The 5,201-nt window shown below is 44.1% G+C and overlaps 1 long non-coding RNA gene across 1 annotated transcript in view; it reads left to right on the top strand.

Moving 5' to 3' along the window:
- The first annotated feature begins 527 nt into the window (after window positions 1–527).
- LOC118452408 overlaps window positions 528–5,201 on the top strand; it is a 13,950-nt gene continuing 9,276 nt past the window's right edge. The window contains exon 1 of the long non-coding RNA XR_004842179.1: window positions 528–539. This is a non-coding gene — a long non-coding RNA (uncharacterized LOC118452408). The remainder of the gene's footprint in view (window positions 540–5,201) is intronic.

Here is a 5,201-nt window from a genome sequence, read left to right as displayed (position 1 = left end):
AGCAAATAAATTTTACATTTTTCAAGAAAACGTCTTTTTTATTTGTCCCCTGAAGTTATAAAAACTTTCAGGGAGATGCAGAATTTATATTACATCACTATTTATTTTATGAGGTAAATTCAGGCTCATTTGAAAATGTGCTGTTCCAAAATCCAGATCTGGCATTAAAAGTAAACATAAGTATTTGAAAACAGATAATCAAGCATGTAGTGGAAGATGTCAGTACTTTGTATAGTGAAAGATGTGAGAAGCTGTATTTTCTCCCTATTTCTCTTCATATACTACCATCCTCATCTGAATGCCTGAGAACATAGATACTTTCAACCCAACCGGAGTCTTGTGCAGTGGAGATTGCTAGTCCTGTTTTATTCTTTTTCCCTCTCTAGGTCAGAAGAAACTCTGGCAGATGCTTTGAAACAGATGCCCTAAAGACTGGAATGCGCTTTGTCTTATTGTTCATTCTGGATACATTCACAAAACTGAAAAAATAGCCAAGTCCTGAATCCTGGCTTGGAGAGAAGCTTGCTTCACTTCCCCTCGTGCTTCCCTGCTGTGGCATGCCCATCGCAGCGGCTGATGCAGGGATACCCCCGCCTGCTCCCGGCAGGGTCACCGAGCACCAGGAGCAGCCCAGCCAGCGCAGCACAGGGCTCCCCTCCGGCCATTTTGCTTTGCTCGGGTAAGCTGCTCCCGCCACCCAAACTGGTTTGGGTATCTATGAGTTGTACTCAGCCCTTACTAGTTTTTACACCTGACAAATCCATCTTCTTCCTCAGCTAGTGAGTCATGCTGGTTTGCATTCTCTGCTTGGTTTTGCTTATGCTGGCTTTGCTCCCTTGCAATTCCATTGACTTCAGTGGCATGACTCCTGAAGCTAACGAGGGATGGAGATAAAGGCCTCTTTACTTCAGGATGAATGCAGAAATGGATCTGCAGCTTCCAATTAAGGCAGCTGTGGAAATGTCATAAATTAGGCTGACTATTCTCAAACCATGTTTATCAAAAATGCTGAGGTATCCATAAGCAATGTTTGGTTCCTCGACTTCTTAAGAGGAAAGGTGTACCTGCAGAAGTGTGCCGCTTCCCTGGATAACTTCAATTGAACAGCATATCCAGCTGCTCTGAATTCCTATCACTGACAAGGGATTTTAAGACTGCTTAACTGAGTTTAGTACTGAGCTTCTTAGCATACCTGGGATAAAGGATGCCCTCCAGTACCAAGGTTTCTGTCTGCACGTGGGGTTTTCTGAACTGGTGAAAGCAGTACCTGCGTTTCTGCTGTGTCCAAATCAGGGAGCACTAAGCTGTGTGGGAGCAGGAGCTCCTCAATCCTCCAGCACTCATGAGCAGACACTAAAAACTTGTATGATAATGGCTTCCTGGGCATAGAGGTTTACTGGTTCCTGTACAGAAGGAGAAAAGGAAACAGATCCACCAGCCTGAACTTGTGTCTGTCAGGGGGCTGCAGAAGGGTGCAATGAGCCCAGCATCCCTCTGCAGGTCCCTGGTTCTGAGGGCTGTCGGGGGGAGCAGAGGGCTGCAGGCATGGAGATGTGCCTCAGCATTGAGATGTGATGTTGTGCTTTTGTAATACAACAACAGCTCTGGTCCCTGAGACTGAAAGGTTTATTTTGCTGAACATTGAACTGACATGTTGGAGCTGATTCCTGCCCAGAGGAAATTCCCACTGGAGGTGAAGAGAAGAGAGGCTGCGGGAGGCAAAGGGCAGGACAGGGGTGAGGAGTGACTCTGTGGCACAATCTGGACTAGGGGTCAGGCAACTCCTGTCCCCATTCCCTAGGGCAAATAGTCAGCTTTCTTCACATGACTTTTCCAGACAGGTGATGTTACAGTACCAAACAGACACCAGTAGTTTGCCTCTTCTTCCTCTAAAATGCTGGACAGCTTTGGAAATATTCATTGCTTGCACCGTAACACGTAGCACACTGCCAAAATAATTATCTGCTGATTTAAAAGCAAAGAAGACCCTTTATTATTCTGTTCTTATGACAGCCAGAGCTAGGAACTGACACATTACTATTCTGCAAGGAGAAGTGAGGAACTAGGAGAAAATTTGCAATTTCAAAGAAGCCTCAAAAAGACTTCTTGCTTCTTTTTTTTTTTTTTTTTCCACAGGCCTAATAAGTGCTTGCAATAATCAAAAGTGCATTGTATCACTTGTGATATGATCTCTCAAAAGAGGACAGAAACAATATATGCTCCTTGACCACCTTTTTATGACAATATTGACTATTGTGTTGGCATATACATGAGGGTATAGAGACAGTACAAGGGAAAGACTAGGGCTTCATTGTTGAGCTCCCAGCAAGCTACTGGCTGGCGCTGGGAATTTATTTCTCCTCTCTGTAGTTTTTCTCCTCCAAGCCTCACCTAGACAAAGAAATTAATGATTATTTAATGATGAGTGTTTTTAAAACCAGTGGTTCATCATTTATTCTTCAGAGCAAAATCATGCCTTATATGAAGAACAACCCCCATAAGCACCAATAGACTCAGCGAGCTCCAAATAACGGAGTTAACCAACCAGTTAATATCTTGTCCAAAGCAGAGTATTTTGTGTGAATAGCACACAGCAGGAAAATTCAGCAATCTTTGGGGAATAGCTTCAGACAAATGTGAAACTTGGGTGGTTTGTGACCTAACTGAGGGCAGGTGAGGGACCTGGGAGCACGTCCCCAGAGCCTGTGTGTTGTGCCTTGGGGAATTCCACACCAGTGACAAACTCTTCCCCTTTTAACCCAAATGTATGATTTCTATAGATTGCATACATAATCTTCCACAGTGTCAGAAAAATAGGCTTTGTACCACTTGTCTCTTTCTCACAAACTCTAGGGTTTTTTTTTCAATCTTTTCTCCCATGAATACTTTTTCAGCTGGGGTCTCCATAAATTCTGTTTAATTTTATCTAAGTGAATTTCTTCCTTTGGATCCCTCTGCCTTGCACGCTGCAGTACTGTGCACAGATAGCTAGATTAGTTTCATGTCAGCTATGCCCAGTACAGCAGTTTAGCCACTGGAACACACAGTGCTGCACAAATTTACTCTGCTGAAAGTCTGAGTGGGTATGACTATGTCACACTGAAGTTTATTTCAGGCACACTTTCTCCTGTCATCCCTTTCCCTGTGCATTTTGATTTTGCTTTGTCAGATCTCGTTAGCTGTTATTACGGAAATCATATTAATTTATGCTGAAGTTTAGGCTCTTTTTGAGCCAGAACTTCCCAGTACCACACACATTTTACCACCAGCAACACTAAAGAAAATTGCCTGCAAGCATAACACCAAACAACAACATTCTTCTATTTGTAAAACCAGATTCAGGATAGATCAGGTAGATAGATAGATTCAGAGCTTTTAGAGGCATGTTAACATTGGGTGAATCCTCTTGTGTGGCAGCGCACCACATAAACCAGTCAACTTATTTTCCCTGGAAAAGCTCTCCTGAACCTACATTACTTCAGTTAGAGAGTGTTAGTAATGAATGTTCTTAATTTGAAGTTGAAATACCTTTGATCATACAACAAAATGAGATCCTTGAAGATGAAAGACCTCTCTGCTGCTAGATAACTGGCAGAGCATGTGAAAGTAATGATCGCCCGCATTTAGCTACAGAAAAGGGACTCCAGGCTTGAAGTGAATGAATAATGATAACCATAAAATTCACACAAATGCCTCTAATGACCTCTGTGATTTCCAACGTGAAGTATCTTTTGAGAAGATGGAGATAGTTTGGCACAAAGGGTGGGTAGAAAGGACCCCCTGCAAACTGTCTGCTGTCTGTTTGACTTGGTGGGAGCTTCAGAGTCAACAGGGCACAGGCGAAGAGGGGAGCAGAAAGCCAAAGTGGCCACCCACAGGGGATTTAGGTCAATATGCTTTTTTTCACCTCCTCATTTGTTGGCAACCTGGAAATGCTTGCTTTGCAATAATATTAAGGTAGCTAGGCCTTCAACTTGTGGATCTGCTAACAGCACAACCATCTGGAAAACGACTCTGCTGTTCTGCTTGGCAAGACTTCTCTCCTTGCATGTAACTGCTCTCTTCCCCATTATTGCCTCTTGGTGAGGGGATCCTGTTAGTGAGGCAGGGAAATGGGGTACTGGTAGAAATTAATATCGTCAGGAGCAGCTGTGCGGTGGCAGGAGAGCACCGCTGCCAAGCAGCCCAGCCTGAGGCACGGCATGGCTCACCCTGCCTCTGCCATCGCGCCCGTGCCTGCTGCGCTCCTGGGGCACATGGGCTCTCACATAGCCACCCCTGATGTTTGAAGCAGCTCTGTGAACTGGAAACTATTTACAATGAAGACATCTGCCTGCTTTTAATGAAACACTCATGGTTTTCCTCTCCTCTGATGTTATTTCAGTAGAAAGTCCTCTCCAGACCTGGGAGAGCTGGATGCCATGCAAGAGTTTGTGCCCACTGCAGGCTTTCATTGCACCCTGATAAGAAACATTTTGCTCAAGTATTCATCCGTTCCTCTTATTTATTCCTCCTCCATCACTGTAATCCTTTATTTATGATATTTTTGTTTTCCTCTGAGATGCCCAGCACAGAACTTGCAGTTCATGAATACGGGCAAAAAGAGAGAGCTTGTAGCCAGATTTGTGGCTTACCCTTTGAGGACTATAGCCTTTCTTTTGGTGTTTTGGCAATCAGATTGGTCCTGTGACCTGTTGTACCTTTTCTCTAACACTCTGGAGGCTCCAACCCCCATTTATGGCAGGGTTTGTCTGGAGGCCCTGTGACGTCACCTTTGCTGGTATTTTTTGTAGTTGTTGCACTGGAAGAGTGTCCCCTGGGATAAATCAGAGGATTTTACAATACTTGTACTGTCTCTAGCCCATCTACTGGCAAATTAAATACACTATGAAACTAATGCTAGCAAGCCAGAAAAGTAATGGAAAAGTGCTTATAAAGGCTTATAAAGGCAAGGGCCTTCTTGTCCTGAAAACAGCCTTGTTCATAGAACCATAGAATCACTTTGGTTGGAAAAGACCTTTGAGATCATCGAGTCCAACCTTTAACCTAACCCTGCCATCCCACCACTAAACCATGGCCCTAAACACCTCATCTATCCTTCTTTTAAATACCTCCAGGGAGGAGGACTCTACCACCTCCCTGGGCAGCCCATTCCAGAGCCTGACAACCCTTTCGGTGAAGAAGTTTTTCCTAATGTCTAG

This window comes from Egretta garzetta, unplaced genomic scaffold (assembly GCF_000687185.1).
Source record: "Egretta garzetta isolate BGI_Z169 unplaced genomic scaffold, ASM68718v1 scaffold445, whole genome shotgun sequence".
NCBI lineage: Eukaryota > Metazoa > Chordata > Aves > Pelecaniformes > Ardeidae > Egretta > Egretta garzetta.
This window is presented reverse-complemented; position numbering and strand designations above follow the sequence as displayed.